This window comes from Mustela lutreola, chromosome 1, assembly GCF_030435805.1.
Source record: "Mustela lutreola isolate mMusLut2 chromosome 1, mMusLut2.pri, whole genome shotgun sequence".
In the NCBI taxonomy this organism is placed as follows: Eukaryota; Metazoa; Chordata; class Mammalia; order Carnivora; family Mustelidae; genus Mustela; species Mustela lutreola.
The window spans coordinates 267789128-267809743 of NC_081290.1; the positions used below are offsets into that span (position 1 = coordinate 267789128).

General features: G+C 40.9%; 1 protein-coding gene across 3 annotated transcripts in view; it reads right to left on the reverse strand.

Annotated features, from left to right (window-relative positions):
• LRRC4C (leucine rich repeat containing 4C) overlaps positions 1-16542 on the reverse strand; it is a 1215829-nt gene extending 1199287 nt beyond the window's left edge. For all 3 annotated transcript variants that reach the window (XM_059140139.1, XM_059140132.1, XM_059140125.1), the window contains exon 1: positions 15725-16542. The gene's annotated coding sequence lies outside the window, so the exon portion shown is untranslated. The remainder of the gene's footprint in view (positions 1-15724) is intronic.
• Positions 16543-20616: the final 4074 nt, after the last annotated feature.

A 20616-nucleotide genomic window follows, 5' to 3' on the forward strand; every position in this document is an offset into this window, starting at 1 on the left:
TAGGAGAAACTGATCAGTGGAAAGAAACACATTTCACACAAACTGTATTTTATGTTACCTTTTCCTTTGTTCTGGGTATACAGTAGGAGCACTTGTAACTACAACATGAAACAACACAGGAAAGCTAAGGAAAACCTCAGAGCAGAGTCAATATGAACCAAGCAAAAATAAATTCCAGAGACAAGAGAGAACTTTGTAAGTCCTAATGCTATTTAGGATTTATAAAAATAGGCCAGGAGCTACAGACCATAGTGACTTTGAAGAGAAAATAAAAGTAGGAATAAGGAGTAATGCCTTTATACAACAGCTTCCTAGTCAGTGAACCAAGACTGCTATAAAGTTGAACATGAGCTCCATGATCTTCTTTGTTAAAAGTATCAGCGAGTGTTTACCAGTTAGCCTGTGTTAACCAAATCGTTTATGAAGATAGACATTGGCTACGTAAGTTTAAGAACAACAATCAAGTAAGGTAGTGAGATTTTAGAGGAAAAAATATTAAGTCCAGTAATGGAAAGAAGAAAATAAAATTGGGATAGTCTGTTGTTATAGAGCAAGAAGTCTACCTTAAGTACTATCCTTTCCCCTTAGATCTGGCTGCAAGTAGTCTAACTTAACTCTAACCCCCGCCCCCACTTAGATCTGCCCATGAACTAGCTATTCTTCAGGTATATAAGCTATGCCTGCCTCAGAACTGGCAAAAAGTATGACTTTTTACTTCAGTTCACCATATCGCTTTCTTTGCATGTCTGGAGAAGATGCTATGCAAAGAAAATACTTCTTATCTCCCAAGAAACAACTCATGAAGGCTTTATGAGGAATTCCTTTTCCCCAGAGCTTATACTCTTGACACCTTAATCCTGAATAAATGAATCATAAAAGCAAATCAGGACCCATGCCCCCACAGGACCCAGGGCTTTCCAAAGCAAGCTGGATTCTACCACCTAGCTGAGACAAGTGGTTTTCATATCTAGACAACAATCTTGTGTTCTCGCAAAAACAAAAAACAAACAAACAAACAAAAAACCACACATAGTACAGTAAAATTCCAAGTACCATTCAATTAGGGGAAGAGGCTAAGGTTAAGATGGAATGATAGAGGGCAAAACTGGACGCGAAAACAGAGGAGATGAAGTAGAGGCAGCAGGGCATCTCGCCGTGCTGGTTGGAGGTCGGAGGTCTGGCGCAAAGCAAAGGTCCTGAGAGAAGAAGTTGGATAACACACATTTGAATTTAGTGTTTTCCATCTATCAGTTGTAGGACATCGAACCCATCATGTAATCTTTTTTATCCTTCACAGTCCCATCTGTAAAATGGGACAGTAACACCTTTCTCAAAGGATTACTGAGAGAATTACCTGTGAACATGTGAATAAACCTATCATCATTATAACACGGTCCAGGAAGGATGACTTTCTTTCTTCCTTCAAATAAAAATCTGAGCAGGAAGAAGGAATCCATAATGCCAGAGTATGAATGATTAACTTCGTGTGTATGTGTGTGTGTAAAACTTAATACCCTAGATGTGTGGGAGAAATTTATTTCTTCTTCTATATTGAAGCTGTTCGTAATGAGTATTACATTATTTACACTGTGCAGGATGGACACATAGTAGGTTCTAAATATTTGCTGAATAAGAACTCAAAAGCATTAAAAAAAAAAAAATGAAGCTGAATGAATGCCAAGCTGACAATTCACAAAAGCTAGAGCTTTTACATAAACAGCTCTGCAGTTGAAGAGATCGCTATTCCCAGATGATGGCTGTACCACTAGATTACCAGGTTACTCTTTTTTAAGAAAAAGACAGAAAGGCAACAATTTAGGAAACTCACAAATCCATTCCCATCGCAATTTAAATCTTAGGAAATGAATGATGTTTCTGTAATAGGTAAGCTTGTTCCGGTCAATGGCAGCTACGTAATAAATCATCCCAATACATAGACACTTAAAGATTTCGTAGAGCTAATCACTCTTTGTATAGGATGGGCAACTCACTGCTTCCCCACCCCACGCCCCCCGCCCCCATTCACTCAGGCAGGGGCAGTTAACTAGAGAAGAGGCAGGGCTAGAAGGCCTGAGGTGGCCTCACTCACATGTCGGAATGCTGTGCTGCCCTTCGAGGACATGATATGGGGAGAAGTGACAGTATCACGGCTCTGTGTTCTTCTGTGGACCCTCCAGCCAGATGGGCTTCCTTTCATGGGAAGAAAATGGAAGCTACAGGCTTCCTGATGCCTAGCCTTGGGGGTTGTAATGCTGTTTTTCTTAAATTCTATCAAAGCAAGTCACAGGGCGAGTCCAATTTCAAGGAGGAAGAAAACAGACTCCACTTCTTCATCAGAGTCCCAGAGCAGAAGGAGGTACGTAGCAGGATACATGGAACTCGTGGCCAGGTTTCTCTCTTAATCACAGAAAAAAGGACAATTACAGCCTTCTGCCTTACCAAGAAGACTACACGTACATTTTTACCAGACTGCATGCACCAGAAGATGGTTGGATTTAAACCTAGTAAGTCCGAGCTACAGAATAAAGTGCAAAGAAATTCTAAAGCCACAAAAATAAAACTAAGGTGAAAAGGACATCACATTAAACATATGATCAAAGCCCAGTAACAAGGAAATGTTGAAAGAAAAGAAAAGAAGAGAGAAGAGAGAAGAGATGGAGGGAGGGGGCAAGTAGAGTGGGCCATCATTCTAATTATGAAGATCTGGACTTGCAAGCCATAATTTTAGTATAACGCATGCAGGGAATATGACTGTATGTTTGGTAGACTGTAAGTGCCTTTAAAACATGACCCAGGTGCCTGGGTGGCTCAGTGGTTTAAGCCGCTGCCTTTGGCTCAGGTCATGATCTCAGGGTCCTGGGATCGGGTCCCTCATCGGGCTCTCTGCTAGGCAGAGAGCCTGCTTCCCTCTCTCTCTCTCTCTGCCTGCCTCTCCATCTACTTGTGATTTCTCTCTGTCAAATAAATAAATAAAATCTTCAAAAAAAAAAAAAAAAAAAAAACAACCATGACCCATATTTTCTCAGACCCTTGTTCTGACAATTATTAGCTGTATCACCACTGTCGAGTTATTAAGTTCTGAGCCTCAGTTTCACCATCTGTATATAACACGTAATAGTATTATTACCTGTACCCGTCTGTACTAAGAGTACACAAGATTCATATGCTGGCAAAGAATATTCAGTAAGTTGTAGAAATAAATGAAATATGCAACTAACCAGTTGCCTGGTTTCTAGGTGTAAATTCTATTAAAGTTTATTTTGAAACTATTAAAACTCTGTGAAAGATAATCTAGATTTAGAGTATTGTTCTTTGAGCTCTAAAACATTGAGATTTTAGAATTCCAAGGAAGTTGGGAGATAACCCTCAAAATAAGTTTATCAAGAGAATTCGAAAAGTAGGACCCTGCCCCCTGAGAATACATAAAGAATGCCTTCTAGGAAAAATTCACATTAAAGTACTATGACAGAGATTATTCCAAGGTGGTAACACCTATTGAGGTGTTCAGGCTGGTAAGACAACCCTCAAAGCATCTACTAAAATGTAACTAAATGTAGCACCACAATCTACCTTACAGTGATGTTATAAATGTAACAAAATTCAAATCCAGGAGAAACATAGACATTTGGGAGGCAACCTCGAAATAAGGAGCTGCCATTCGTTATTCTCTCATAAGACTGAGATAATTCGGGGGGAGGCAACAGAGTCTGGCAGTCCATATATACACAAGAATACATACTGTATGCATATTTGTAGATTTCAGGATAACGTGAGCAACTTTACCTATTGCATGGTGTGTGCTTGCGCGTGGGTGGGATGTGTGTTACCATCTTACAGGCTTCCTTGAAGTTTTGTCTTTCCTTTGTATCAGCTTTGCTCCCTTAGTAGTCATTTTCTCTATGTTACTCCTTCACTAATTGGGCAAATGTGATAATTTGTAATGGGTCTCCAACTCATTAGTGTAATTTAGTCAGGTTCTACTGTATTTCACCAGACACACCAACCAGGCTGCCGCACACATCTGTTTTCAGAGCTCTATTTCATAGGCATCCACAATATTTCTGCTTTAAAATTGAGAAATGATTGCTCCTTAATCAGCTATTTGTTATACTGAGCTATATAAATACATGCAGTGTCATCCGTAAATAATTTTAGGGTGGAACATAGTAACAATTAACATTTGCATAGAGCTTTAGAGTTTACAAAGCTTTTTTCTTACATACCCAAACAAAATCCCATGTAGTCCCCCTCCAAAAAAAAGGTATTACATATTTTTTTAAAGATTTTATTTATTTATTTGACAGAAAGAGATCACAAGTAGGCAGAGAGGCAGGCGGGGGGGGGGGGGGGAGCAGGCTCCCCACTGAGCAGAGAGCCCGATGCAGGGCTCCATCCCAGGACTGGGATCATGACCTGAGCCAAAGGCAGAGGCTTTAACCCACTGAGCCACCCAGGCGCCCAAGTATTACATATTTTTTAAAACTCAGAGGCAGCACTCTATATAATATTTCCCAGATGGGGATCCTTGATTCATCCAGATCTCTGCTATGGGACCTTGGCAATTTATTGAACCTCTCTGAGCTTAAAGGTTTCCCTTTTTAAAAGTTGCATAATATGTACTTCAGCTTCTTTGTTGGGGGGGGGGGGTGGGAGGAAGAGTCAATTTTTTTTAAATGAATATAAAGTTCTCGACACAGAGTAAATGCTGAATAAATGTGAGTTGTTATCATTATCCCAATTTGGCAGGTAATATGGTCCTTTTTAAAAGATGCTTACACCAAAGGACAGATAAAGGAGATGGTTGGCAGATCCATAATGAGGGTTTGCAGGCTGGGAAGACCGGGAGTCATTACGGCAAGGGAGCATGTGCTCCTCGTGCCCAGCAAGAGGGCTGGAGGGTTGAGTAATGCCCCTCGGTATAGCAAGCTGGGGCAAGCGGAAGCAAGGTTTCCTCATCTGAAACCCTAGGTTGCTTGAAACTAGAAGTGTGCAGGAGGAGACTAGAACAAAGGATACAGATGTGAAAGCAAAGATGTTGCCAGAAGGAGGGAAGCCCAAGGTAGATGCTAGAAAACTTGGATCTGGAGTGGAAGACTGAAGGAGCTGAAAAAGATGGAAGGAAGGAAACAGGAAATGGGGAAGTCCTAGCAAGCCAGCAGGTGGGAAGGTGGTCTGAGCAAATGTCAGAAATGGGAGCTGTTGCTGGGCAGGACTTTCTTGCATCTTCGGTGGCCTTCGCTTAGTAAGGAGGAGGAAAGATCTCCTTCTACCGTGGACCCTCAAATCACTAGCCACTATGGGAGGTAGCATGGGTATAAAACAGATGTTGGGGAGGGCTGGTTTTTCTGGAGCAGCTCTCAGATCCCAGATAGGAAGAGGAAATGAGCCATTTTTCGGTTTCCGAATTTCCTAGCTCTGCGCTCATCAGGGGAGACAGTCAAGGGGTTATTTAGCCAAAAGCTCTGCAGGCAGTCTATACCAGCCCCACAGAGATTGATAGTAATGATCAAGGAATCAATTTGATTAGTGGCTTTCCACTGATAGGCAAAACCCTCTGCTGTTACTCTTTTTCCAGTGACATGGTCAGAATTACAGTGGACTAACTTCAGAGAGTCTGCCCTTGGCTTCTCCTGGATCCTTATCTGAGACCCAGTCCCTAAACCAAGAAAAATGGTATCTGATGAAACCCTCTGGTAAAGTTCTGAGTTTACTGTAGTGGAACCATAAGCCTTCTGGCTGGAGAGGAAAATAAAGTGCCATCTACTCACAGCAGGAAGTCTCTCTCCTATCTCTTAAGAATTCCAAACTCAGGAATGGGGCTCAAATCTGGAAGGTCAGAGAACACTTTCTTCTATCAACTCTTCGTGCTTGTGTGAAGTGCCATTCCATTCTGAGCTGGCAGTTCGCAGACATGTTTCTCTCTCGAACATACCATTAGAGAAGTCTGGACCATCTGTCTGTCCGACAGACCATCTGTATAAAGCACTAGCTCCCCTTCCAGAAAAAAGAAAAGGGACACACTCAGATCTCGATAAGGAAGAGAAAGTGAGGACGCCAGAGAGGAGTCTTTACATCTATCTTTGTTTCCAAGCTCTTTTTTTGGCAATCACTGGAAGAAAAGATTCCAGGAAAATTAAGGTAAGAAAAAAAAAAAAAAGTTATAGCAAATGGTTTTCACCCAGAAGCGTATAGAACAATTTGAAAGGCAGTAGGGGAAAGTAGAGAATACTGTATAGCTGTAAGGGTTTGTAAGGATAAAGACCGGAATGGGAAGAATCAAGTGGGCTCTAAAGTCAGAGGCATCTCAGCAAACATTAGGAGCTGCATGTAGGGTCTCATGACCTTGAGCACCTCAGGGGTTGTCCGGGGTTGAGTTTCCTCATCCCTACCCTGAGAATCATTCATACTTTCTTTTCACAACTGAAGTTCCTAGCATCACGCCGAAAATATCATAGTGTTAAAATGTAGGATAGCTACTGTGTTAATTTTGTGATTTTTTTTTTCCCCACGGCCTTCTACAGGACCCACCAACTACTTACTGAGGACATTTCCTTAGTTTTCCACAGGGAAGTCCTAATCTCTTCCATTTCTTCTTCAGAAAAATGGTCACTTCACATTATATTTCAGGTTAAACCCAAGTTCAGCTTTCCTCCTTAAAAAATTCCCCAACCACAAACTCCCCAGTGATAACTATATTTTGTAAATCATTCATATCGACTCCATTTTTTGGTTCTGAACTCGATGTTGCCTTGTTTAGCAAGTTAATTTCATTTTTCCTAATGTAACATTAGCGATAATATATTAACACATTCGAGGGGAAAAATCATTTGCTTACAACTTTGTGTTCCACACTCTAACTGATATAATAGTGAACGTGGCAGGCATTCAATAAACACATCAAGAAATGATACCACTTGAAGTGACCACAGATGTGAAAGGATATTATTACCCACAAAAGCATTCATTGAGAACTCTGATTTACTTATGCAAAAGTGACCTTAATCTAGATCAAGGTCATAGTTCTGAGATTATGGAGTAGGAAAAAATATAAAAGTAGTTATGTAAAAATTATAATTATAGGGACACCTGGGTGGCTCAGTGGGTTAAGCCTCTTCCTTCAGCTCAGGTCATGATCCCAGGGTCCTGGGATCAAGCCCCTTCCCCCTCCCTCTCTGCCTGCCTCTCTGCCTACTTGTGATCTCTGTCAAATAAATAAATAAAATCTTTTATTAAAAAAATAAATATTATAATGATATATAACATATAATATTATACATATGGTTCCAGTCAAATGAGTCTTGGGGGAAGAAAACATGCACCAGATAAGAAATATAGAATTCCATTCAGTGAAAGCTTAGGGGAAAAAAATGCACCAGTGCCTTTAGTGATGGGAGACATAAAAATCGAACTTGAAGGGGCAAACAAGCATCCAGTAGAATCATGGCAGTGAGGCAAGAGAAGCCAAAGAAGAGGAACGGGATAAAGGAGGTAAGCATCTACCAGAAGAACACAAGAACTCAGCCATCTGTGGACAAGGCAGATACCAATTCATGAAAGTATTTGCAGTCAAGAGACACTTAGAAAAACTTAAGATTACTTGTATATATGCTCTTACTTGGGGCACTGGATTCAGAGCAAGTTAACTGATAAAATGTTTAATATTTACTATAGTCCACATTCTTTAGTAGAAGAAAGATGTTGGGCCAAAGTCACATATAAACATGGCTTTCCTTTAGAATAAGAGTGAGTGGAATTTTTTGCTTGTGTGTATCTAGCTTTTGTGTATAGTCTAAGTATATATGTTTGTCACTATTCGTACGAAATACGTACGAATGTTTGTCACTATTCGTACAAAATGCCCCCAACAGGAAAAAAGTTAGTTCGTCCACCCACTATTTTTATCACCAATCACTCACTCCTTTTCAGGTACAACATCACCTTTATTAGAGTGATTGTTCAAACTGCTTTACTAAAGTGATTACTCAAACTTTTTACTGTTATCCCAACACTGGTCTCCATTTGTACAAAAAAAAAAAAAAAAATTACTGACATGATTCTTCCACATTAAGGGTCCACAAGGTTCCTGGCATGTATGGTCAAAATTTTTAATTCCAAACATATTTTTCCAAAGAAGTATACCCTGAACTATTGTGTGCTCACTTGGCCTTGTTTCTGGGACTCTGGGACTTGTTATCCACATCACGAATATAAAAAAAGAAAAAAATATCAAGACATTCTAAACGAAAATTTAAATCTCCCATCTTGGAATGGCTTACCAAACAGAATTCTGGTTTGCTCATATATATTAAAAAGGAGGAGCTAGAACACCAAAAACTGGTTTAAAATATATACTTACACTATACACAAAAGCTAGAGAAATTTTGCAGAGATGAAGGAAAAGGCAGAGTTGAAATTTTCTTTTTCTTTGACAGCATAAAGTCAAAGGAAGATTGTTACCACTTTTCTTTATCAAGAAAGCTTTCAAATGTGACCCTCTTTCCTGTTTATAGACAAGCAATGAGTGACATTCCCAAGCTCACAGCATGTTAGAATCAAACAATAGGGAAAATTCCTCAGCACATGAAGTTCTGACTTGGTTCTGTTTCTCGAGTCCCCTTGAATGCTCCAAGTCAAATCACTTTTTCCATCAGCATGTTCCCCACTGACATCAATACTGCTGAAAGATAATTTTCCTCCTCTCATTCATATTTTTATGGTCAGACAGACCTGGATATTCACTTTTCTGTTCATTCATGTGAGGTAACAATTTTAATAACCTCTGGCACTGTGGAGTACAAGGTTTATACAGAAACGGAGATTCCTAAATCGTACTACTACTAATCATTTTAAGTGAATATTAGGATATATTTTTTATTAACACCAACTAAATTACAGCCTCTGTTCTAGGTCCTTTTTACAACAACCACACAGGCTAAGAGGGAAAAAGTTACAAAAGTAGTCCATACAAAGTTACCTAACTAATGAGTAGAAAAACACTGAGAGACATACCCATAATGTGCCTTCTGCAAATACTGTCCAATGCTACTTATGATCTAATGTTACAGAGGGGACCCTCATTTCTTTGTCCCACATCCTCTAACTCTAGTTACTTTTGCCATTACCAATGGCCAATATGGCACAGGATACCAAATGTTCCGAGATTCAGGTAATTGACAATGTTGGGCTCTACCTCAAAGCATTGATGTTTTATTATTATCAGGAACCCATTGGTTAAGGAGGTGGCCCTTCGGAGGTCCCTTAGAGACAAAGATCACATCCTTCCACTGATGGAACGAGCCCTATCATGACAGCAAGATTATTTGATTTGCATTTAAAGAAGACTTACTTCTCGACTGTCCCCAATCAACGCTTTATGTGAAGAAACATTGGGTTTGCAATCTAAAAACTTAAGAAAAAAATCAATATGGTATATATAGAATATGCATCCTTATGTATACATAGAAAGACTATATAGAGCTTTGAAGTCAGTCAGAATTTGGGGCAAAGGAATGAAGTCAGTCAGAATTTGGGGCAAAGGAATTTTTAAATTTATGGGAAGGCAGTCTTACTTTTCTTTGAGAAGTATAAATAACATAACTTATGCGGCACAGGGTCTGGCACAAAGACTATTTGTTGACTATGAGAGAATGAGTTATAATTTATGATATCCCCTCAGTGCACACCTGCAGTATATTACCCAGGGAACTGATTTAGTTTGGTGGCCTGCTCTAACCACAAATCCTGATGCAAGTTTCCTGGCCTCTCTCACAGCCTCAAGCATTTACTATTTTGACCAAATGACATCCCTTGTCCCTTTCTTACTCTACTAGATTTGGATTTTAAGAGATGGAGCCTTAAAATGCAGGGAACATGGTTCTTGTCTTCCTTTTCGACAAGCCATAAAACAGGCTCTACCCATTCATTATAAGGATAGAAAAACCCACGATCTGAAGGACAAAACCCTGCTCCCTTCGTGCCTAGGGAAAGGCTGACTTGGCAGAACAGAAATACCTGGGTCAAGTGGTACCAGCCGTGCAGAGTTAGCAAAGCAGAACTGAACTCCTCACTGACAGCTCGGCTCAGCTCAGCTCCAACAGGAGCAAGGATTTCTACATCTTTTGCACTATGTTCTTGAACTAAATAAAGGTCACACACAATGACACAGCCCCGCAGAGGTCATCTTCGTGCAGGGCAATCTTAATGCTGTTCTATCAAGTCCCGATTCCAGGGGATAGCCTTAGAACTGCAGCATGTAATTCCAGCAAACAAATGCAGGAATTGCAGCAAAGAAGCAGGAGCAGGGAGAAGCCTTCTAGATTCCCCACAGCAGTGATCGCAGTGCTCATACCTGGTAGGTGTTTAATAAACATGCATCCTTTCATTGGCTGTGAACAAAACGAGATGTTAGATAAAGAGCAGTGTTAACACCACTTGCTGACATGTGAATTTTGTTTCTGCAACCACATATGGACGGATGCACAGGATTCTCGCTACTTACATTCAGTATCATTTTGGAAGTTCTGAGCATAAGTGAGGTGACATCTGGAAAGGGCACTTTGGTTGCTCTGAGAAAGGATCGGATGAAATCATGGTACATGAAATGAGCTAATTTACAGAAATATCGTTCTCTCTCTCCCATTTTACTTAGCTCTCAGATTACATTTGGGGCTTTGCCTACCCACATAAGTTACATAAATATACTAAATTAGAGTGGTCTTCCGAATTCTTAAGCCAGATAAGGAAGAGGGAGAGAACAGAGGTGAACTACTTATAAAGGTCCAGTTTTGTGCTAAGGATTTTACCAAGTGCTATACGATTGACCCCTCAACAACACAGGTTTGAAAGGTGCGGGTCCACTTAGACCTGGGTGTTTTACATACAGTGCAGTAAATAGACCTTCCCTAGGCTTTTCTTAAACACATTCTCTTTTCTCTTGCTAACTTTATTGTAATGCAGTATATATTGCATATTACAAAATATGTTCATTTACTATGTTATCAGCAAGGTTTCTGGTCAACAGGAGGCTATTAAGTTTTGGGGAGTCAAAAGTTATAGGAGATTTTTCTAATACCTAGAGGGTAGCATTCCTAATCCCCACATTATTCAAGAGTTAAGTGCAAATATGCTCATTTATTCATACATCATGGAGGCTCATTGAAGGACTGATTGTCCCTGTTTTACAGATGAGATAACTGAGGCTCCCAAAGATTAGATATCCATCCCCAAGTCTGTCCAACTCTGAAGCCAGTGCTCATCACCAACATGTTTTCTTGTCAAAATGATCTCTAGCTCAGTCCTTTAGCCCTGGCCTATCTGTCCCCCAAACATAACTTGGTGTGACAATCATCAACATGATCTATGTTGTTATAAATATTCTATTGATACAATTTCCAAGTTTAACTCAAATTCTAGCCAACAGCCTCATTGTGGACTAGAGTTTTCTAGAACCCACAAACCCTGTAATGATCTGTGTATTCCCGGAGAAAAGGCTAAATGCCCAAGTCTTTCTTTATCCTTGTTTCAACACTCATTTAGGGTCATCCCATTTCTATTTTTCATGAATCTGAAGTTATACCATCCATAGGTTGGTCAGTTACTGGCACATGTATGTAAGCTCATATGCACATGCGTGCACACATACACACATCCACAACCAAGAGTGTTCCACAGAAGTTCCTGAGATGAGGTACAGTCACCACACTTGTGAAACACCCCAATTTTAACACCACAAATACTGTCCACCCATCAGGAAGATCAGTTCTTTAATCAATTGAAAATCATATAGAAGAAACTGTTTTGTAGTCTTAGAACAAATCTGAAGTCATCATTACCATAGTCCCTTACATTTCCACAGCAATGTGCAATCACAGATCATTTTATTTCACCATAATTCTCATGAGGACCCTCTAAGTTAGGGATGTACATTTCTAAACTGGATAGGAAGATATCAGAGTTCTGAGACTTTGAGGGACTTACTGACCATCAAGCCGCACTGTCAATGTTTGACTGACACCTAATTCTCAAACCAAGGCCTTTCTTCTCTAACCCTCGTCTCACCCCACAACCCCCCTTCTATCTGTGACTGTTGAGTGGTCCCAAATGGGGATTCAGATAATTATGTGAATTGATTTAGTCCACTGTAATGCCCCTGTTCTAGTTACACTTTAATTAACCCATCTTTTCCTTCACGATGCAATGGGGGAACCATGAAAAGTTGTTTTTAAAAAAAAAAATGGATGAACTTGACACCAATAAAGTTATACTAAGGCTTTAAAAAAAAAAAAAAAAAAAAAAAAAAAAGTTGTTTTTAAGTGATCAAGAACAAGAGCATAGATAGACAAGCACGCATGGGTCATCAGAGACTCTATCTACTTCATCCCAGGACTGTGCACTTTCTGCTGTAGGCGGATGCTGGAGCCTGTTCTATTAGCATTAGCCCCAAAGTCAGCATCTGTCCTTGGAGCTAACACACAGCTCCAGGCTGTTGTAATGACTCAGCAATCAAAACTTCAAGTTCAGTCCACTGGGTCCTCACCCACCTCCGGGGCTAGAGCTGCAAGAGCTCCCTTTTTCTCTTTAGTTTCCCGGGGTGAGCTTTCTGGCTTCCTTTAAAGATCCTCAGTAGCTGACTTTCCAGCTGTCAGCTCTGTTTGTTACAGAAGGAAAGAGCCATTCATGTGTTAAGTGCCCTGGGTGTTAAAAACATAGAAACACTGGAGAATGTTGGGCCTGGTTGGCTCACTTGAGCAAGCAAGGATCCACAGAAAGGCTGGCCAACTGACTGGAACTAAATAGAGAAGGAATTGGAATTTTCTTTATTCTCCCCCAAATTAACTCAAGGCATCCCTTTCCTAATTAATTCTTTTACAATAGAAAAAAATAAATAAGTAACTCTGCATTTTTTTTTTTTCCTTCTAGGGAACTCCAGCCTTTTCCTTGGCAACTCTGATACCTTACCTGTCCTGAAACAAAAAAAAGTTCCCTCCAGCCCTTTTCTTTTTCTTTTCTGAACTATGTAAGAAAACAAACCCTGTTAAACCAAGGGGAAAAAAAAAAAAAGCTCTATCACAAAACAAATCTGGAAAAAGACAGAAGAAAGTTATAGATCTGGAGCCTGTTCTGATTGAAAGCTGTGTACCTTTGCTCGACCTAAGCTATTAAAGATGCAAAGTTACAACTGCTCAAACATCATCAGGAAACCTTGACCTACCAAAGAGAGGCTTTGCTCATTGCAGAAATGAAAATCAGCATACCCTGAGTTGGCTTGTACCCCACTTCTATTATTAGCTGAAAATAAGTGATAATGAAAGTGTTGCTATCGCTAGAAGATTCACTCATTACAATTACTAAATCTCAAACACACAAAAGCCAAGATGTTATCCTTATTATTTTTAAGACGCTGTTGAGAATAATCTGCAATTAATTTTGTCTTTAAACCAACACCACAAGTCTAAATATACCCATCCTGGGTGAGAATATGAATGGGAGGAGAAGCAGTCAGAATTAAATAGCCTCAGGAAGAAGAGGCATTCAACTGCCAACTTCCAGAACGACATTTTTCAAGGGGCTTCTCCTTACGCAGAACAGTCCCCACACAAAATAGAAGATGTAACATACTGTCCCTTGTACCTGGCACTGGTTACCCAAAGCTGCAGGTTCCTGAGGAGCTGCCCAACCTATGGAATGAGGGTGGTCGAGGCAGAGTGTGAGGAACCACTCTCCCCAGACACAAACCCCTCCCCGTCTCCTCCCCACACCACCTCCCCAGCATGGGAGCCTCAGGGCTCTCTACAAGCTCCTCAGAGGGGTACCCTGTGTTTCCGGTACATGCAGGACATTTGCCTTTAGGTTTCACAAGTCCTAGGTTGTTTGCTCCACCAAGAAAATGAAATTTTATTTGGAGTTTCTCCTAGGTTTCAAGTCATTTAAAAAAAAATTTTTTTTAAGCCCCTTTTGATAAAGGAAATGTAACTGGAGTCTCTGAGTAACCGATGAATATATCCTAAGCAGAAATAGTTGACAAGAATGACAGATCATACATTATACAGACTATTGACGGGAGAGTTTTCCCAGAGGATTTTCACCAGGAGCAGCGAGGGGACGAAGTGGCAGCTGGGGGTTGGAGGGATGGGGGTGGGGGGCGGGGGGCGTTACCTCTTACATCGTCCCTCCTTAAATGCTTTCTTTCATACCACTTTGCAAAAACATCAGATAGACAGAACAGATAGTCCAGGGGCAAGACCAGGGTATAAGCTCATCTTTAAGTCTTTTTTTTCTTTCTTTCTTTCTTTCTTGGTTTTTAGTTCAGGATTGAGGGGAAATCCCTTTTAGAGAAAATAGTCTCAATGTTTTGAATAGGAGCATCTCTGGAGCTGGATGACCCAATAGGTCTCTGACCCCCAGCTGTCTCCAAAGAAAGCTCAGGTTACAATTTGCATCATCTCCCTATCTACACACAGACCTCCCCACTTGGAGAAACACCTCTCTGTGTGCTCCTCTGCCTCTTTAGCTAACGTACCTGTCAGCTCTTCCACGAAAATGTTCACAGCAACAGTTTGAGTTGGCCAACATTCCATGAAATCTCACCATTCCTTTTAGGATAAACCATCCACATGTACGGACAGAGGAAGACTGAATGAAGCTCTATTGTTTCTAGTTGGGGGGCTCAGTATTTTAGAAATACATTTATAAGGGATTCTTACTTCTTGGGAGAAGCTAAGTGATGCCAGGGCAGAGATAAAAATACAGCTCCAGGAACACAGATGCTAACACAGTGAAATGCTACTTTGCTTTAATTAAGTCACCTCAGGATGGAAATAGGTGAAACACTATCTACATTTTACTTTGAAGGAAAGGGAAAGGGGGAAGAAAATAAATAAATAAAGGTACAGCTAGCCACCAGGAAACCCTAAAGGGACAGAGTTAGGGAAGATGTTTGACAAAAGTCACCTGAATTCTGATGCCGCCTGCTTGCTTTTACAGCCAAGAGTAGACAATTAGGAGCAATCTGTAACTGTACTCCCTTTTCTAGGGACCATGTAGGGTAAGGGGATGTTCCAAAACGAGAGACACTAATCTTAATCAGGGGACAGAGCATGCAGAAAGGTTAATGAGATAAAATCGCGAGAGAATCCGTGCAAAAAAGGACGTTCAAAATACTAAACAATTTCCACTTTGTTCTCATCTGTTCCAATTAAGAGCTGTTCAAACAGCTTTTCTGTATTCCACACATTCGTTACTCTCCAGAGATTTAACTATTCCAGAATAAAGTATGGACCATGGGGGGAAAAAGTCTACTATTAAGTTATCATAAAAGTCCAGATTACACCCCCCAACCCCCACCCTCAATCTCTAAGCAGATACACTTTGCCTCTTACTCAGAGCGCCTCTGACCGTTGCTTTTCTGATCCCCCCCTCAAATTTAGAGAGTATTTCAGGGAGGGAGAAGGATGGTATTTTTTTTTTCCCCCAGATTGTACTGAAGCAGAATTCACTGTGAAAATGTTAGATAAATAAGAGAAGAGGGATGGGGGATGCTTATACAAATGGAAATAATCTCTTTGGCATGAAAAAAGCCCCAACATGCCACACACTGAGTTCTTCGGAGCATTACAGGCTCTAAAAACCGCACTTATAAACTGCATAAGGATTTCTGAAAACAAACAGGAAAGCACAAACATTGCAAGCAAACAAGGACCAAGATCTAAGGAGTCCCGTGACTTACCTTCTTTATGGATCCTCAAAGTTCACCAAGGAAAATTTAAAATCCTCTAGCTTATCTTGCACTTCTCTATCTTCTTCTTCTTTGTTTTTTGTTTGTTTGTTTTTTAAGTCACAGAGGAGAAAAATAATCAGTTTTCAAAGGTTCCATTTATCTGATCTTCCAGCACCAGCAAAAACGTGTCCAAGAGACTCCGCCAAAAAGTAAGCCAAAAACTCATCAAAGGCAAAAAGAGAAAGGGGGAGAGTGGGGAAGGAAAGGAATAGTGAAGGCTGGGGAGCTCCACACTGTGAGTCCAAGTGCCCCGAGAATATTTTCACGCTGTTGAAATCTCCTACTGTACGGTAATATACCTGCTTTGGTTGTCACACAAACACACGCGCGCGCGCACACACACACACACACACACACACTCATGGACACTCGCACATCCTCTTTCACGCAAAAGCAGGCGCCCACACTCACACACACACACACACACACACTGACACACACGCACACACACCCCAGTGTAATGAAAACTGTCAGTAGTAACCTCCAATAGCTGCTGTGTGCTGCAGATGGTAAGGCTCACGGTTACCTTCCCAGATCGGTGTAGGATCAAAAGAACATCCAAAATTGGGGGGGAGGGGGGGGCCAGGACCAGGTAGATTCCGGATCCCTCTCCCCCGGGCAGATTCATCAAGCCGGGAGCAGGTCAATCAGCAGAGGTATCTGCTCGCAGGGTGCCCCGGATTACGGCAAGGTTATTAATCTTCATGTGCGGCAACCCCCACCCCCAACACCCGGCAGCCTGCATTGAGATGACTGCCAGAGCTGTGTCTGTCCCTGTTCTACTGCATTTTGCTCAGCCCTCTGATGCTGCAAGTGAGACACGGTGGAGGCAAGAATACTAATAAGGTGGTTAGCTACAGTTCTTCAAGGCAGCGGGCACGCAGTACAGTAAATGTGTACTTCCCCGTGCTCTGTGTGTGTGCCTGCCTGTCTGCGGGGAGGGCAGGGGATCCATCTCCAGCCAGAAGGCAACACTGTCTCTAACCTGCCTAGAAGGACTAGATCATCATCGGAATCATCACGGTCCTGCAGTGGCATTGTCTAGGACAGTATTTTGTTCAGGCTTAAAAAAAAAGGGGGGGGGTGGTTAATGTTCGGAAGCCTAGAGCTAGCATTTGAATGAGAGAGGGGGGTAAAAAATGTCCAGGGAGACAAATTAGCGTTATAAATAGGCTCCAAGGAGAGCAAGGCAAAATTTTAACATGCTGCTGCCCTGGCTGTTCAATGGAAATACAAAGCAATTTCAAAAACCAGCTCTAGCCTATAAATCTTGGAGCTGGCAACAAGTATCTGAATTTGACTGATGGGACTATGGATAAATGGATTCCTGATAATATAAAAAGTTTGCTCATGCTTTCAGTTTTATAGCCATGCACCGATGTGTGCGGGGATGTAGGTACAGTTCATTCATGTTTAATATAGGTTTAGACTCTATCCCTTCACAGTTTTACTCTGATGCAGTTTTTTAACCACATAGCAGTCATATTGTGGAGAATATCTGAGTGGTTGATGACGGTCCATAGTAAATATTACTCCATTTAATGTTCTTTCATGGAAGCAGTTTGGGATTTTCAGGGGGAAAAAAATGTAGGATATCTCTTTTAGTGACAAGCAAGGAGAGAAAATATATGAATATGTTAAGTGAATAATTCCTCGGCCTCTGGAGGCCTCATTTCTCTTCTAGAATTGGGTCTCATATTACAATACCTCTTCCTTAGTCAAGGATATGCACTAAGTTCCTTAAGGTGAATTAAACTGGTATTATCGGAATATTTAAGCCTTGGACAGTTGGAAAAGGCAGATAAGGATGAATTATGGAGCAATGCAATACCAGGAATTGTCAGCAGATGTCACAAGAGAGGATATAGGGGAAAGAATTTTACCAACTGCAAACATTTAATCTAATTTAACAGATTTTAATCAATTAATCTGAAATACTAAATTTTTATAAAACTTGAAGGTGAAAATAAGGATTTTATTTGGAGAACACCTTGCATTTCCCCCAAATGTCTCTCTCAAATAACTAGTTTACAAACTCTACATCATCTGTTACAGATATTAGAAAGAAAATATATATACACTATGCCACTAACATTAGATATGCTGCTAACTTTTCTAGGGGTTAGGATTTTTTTTTTCTATAAAATGTAGCATGGAAAAATCTCCTTGTTTGTAACAGAGCAACTACTAGATTAAACTTCAGCACAAATTGGTGGGGAAAAATCTGGTAATGAAACATCAATATAGAATGTTTAAGGCTTCCATCTAAAAACAATTCTGTTTCATCTTGATCATATCTTATTAAAGGAATTATTCATGTTTGGAAGTTGAACATTATTAATAAACAGCATATAGACAAAATACACAAAGAATTATGAGTGATCAACAATCCCACGTATGTTACAGTGTGAAAGGCTTTAAAAACCTAGCATATCCTCTTAGCTTTTATTTAATATAATTGACGAGTACCAACTAAATCCCAGCCTTAATTAGCCCAGATGCCAATACAAAGAGGTCTTCAAAGTTTGGGCATTGGGAGTGCAGGCAGACCTAGGTTCAAATTTTAGGTCTTCCTTATAGCAGATGGTTAGTCTCCACAATGTCTCCCTCAGATTCCCTCCTGTTCTCTTCCTAATTTTTGAAGCAGGAAAGTATTCCATACATAATAGGATTATTGTGGGGACTGGAATGCATTAATATTTAATATGGGCTTGGCATATTTCCTGACACATAATAAGTGATCTAGAAGTACTTACTGCATGTGTCTTATAAAGTTGATGTTTGTTTCTTACCATATTAGCTTGGTCATTTTGTTAGCCACGGATAAAAGAAGTAGAACCATTTAATCAGTTCTTTTGACGTGGAGGTATTTGTAAATTTATTTTACAAATAGTTATTTTGATCTTGTTTTTGTAAACCTACAGTTGAGTAACTCTGTACCACTTTTTTTTTTTAAGATTTTATTTATTATTTATTTGACAGATAGAGATCACAAGTAGGCAGAGAGGCAGGCAGAGAGAGATGAGGAAGCAGGCTCCCTGCTGAGCAGAGAGCCCGATGCATGCCTGGCTCTATCCCAGGATCGGCATCATGACCTGAGCCAAAGGCAGAGGCTTTAACCCACTGAGCCACCCAGGCGCCCCAGGACCACTTTTTAAAGTTTATTATACACACAAATACATTTATGCAATTATCCATGTGCTCCAAAACTCATGTAAACAAAGACATTGCTTCCTCGATTAATTGTCTGAGATTACTTTGACCCGAACAGCATATTAGAAAGAAAATCAGATGACAGTTTACTGCTTCCCCATCAAGACTTGCTATGAACCCAACGAGACCACCAAGCACCAACATGAAAATGCTTAAAGACGCAAGAAAAGACCCCAGGTAATGAGGATAGTTCCAAATTCAACAATTCCACAACTGATCACATCAGATTATCATTTTAACTCAGATGGCTGTTTGTAAATGGGTGTCTAGATATCAAATCTCACCAATTGTTACGTATTCAATAAACACTTCTGCCTGGTAAACAGATACCAATAATGCAACCACCTTTCTTTTGAAACCGCAGGAGTTTCCCCGGGGCGGGGGTGGGGGGACCTCAGACTGGCCCCCACACATGAACACAGAAGAAAAGGAGAGACCGGAGAATAGAGGCAGACCACACCAACAAGGCAGGTAGCAGTTTTCACAAACAGGAACTTACCAGGCTTGTCTCAGCGACCACAGGAAGAGTAAATCCCCACACCGGGCAGGCCAGAGTCCTGAAAGTTTATATAGAGGCCTTCACTGGGTTCAGATGTGTCATATGCCACGCAGGTGCTCTCGTGTCTCGAGGCTATGCCCTTGAGATGGCTACAGCTGTGGGGACCATGTGATGGTATATTACAAGGATGGGGAGGGGTTGGGGAGTCTGAGATTGCCCCGATTCAGCGCCCGGGTCAACTGGAGGTCATGTCTTCTCCATGACCTCCTCCAACAATCATAGGGCATCAGTTTCAGGCACATTTTCCTGGGTCTCTTGAAGAAATGTGTTAAATCGCGAATGAGGGATTTATGAAATTAAACAGCTCCCTGCATGCCCACTGTTGTTCATCCAGCATCGTGAGATTCTAGATTAGCTTGGACAGTTATACTAAAGTTGATAAAAAGTTTCTTTCAAATCTGATTTCTGTTTAAAATTAAATTGGCTCCAGGCTGCCTGGGTGGCTCAGTCAGTTAAGCGTCTGCCTTCTGCTGGGATCATGATCTCAGGGTCCTGGGATCGAGTCCCCAAGTCCCCAGTAGGACTCCCTGATCACTGGGGAGACTGCTTCTCCCTCTGCCCCACCTTCCGCTTTTGCGCCCCACTGCTTGTGACCGCACACTGTCTCTCGCTGAAAAATAAAGAGATAAAATCTTTAAAAAAGAAAGAAACACCACTTAAAAAACCTTAAGGGGCACCTGGGTGGCTCAATCATTATGCCTGGGCCTTTGGCTCGGGTCATGATCTCAGGGTCCTGGGAACAAGTCCTGAGTCCGAGTCCCGCTCTCTGCTCAGGGGGGAGACTGCTTGCTTCTCCCTCTCTCTCTGCCTGCCTCTCTGCCCACCCACCTGTGATCCCTCTCTCTTTCTGTCAAATAAATAAATAAAATCTAAAAAAAAAAAAAAACATAAGAACAGGAACTTAATAGAGTATCAGTTCCCTCCTTGGTTTATTGGAAAATTTGTTTGTCTGCAATCCAAGTGTTCTGAATTAGTTTATCAGTCGAAAAGATTACATTCTATTATTCCATCTCTTTAACTCGTTAATTTTCTATTAATGACATCTTTAAATTAGCTTGGATCTTTTATT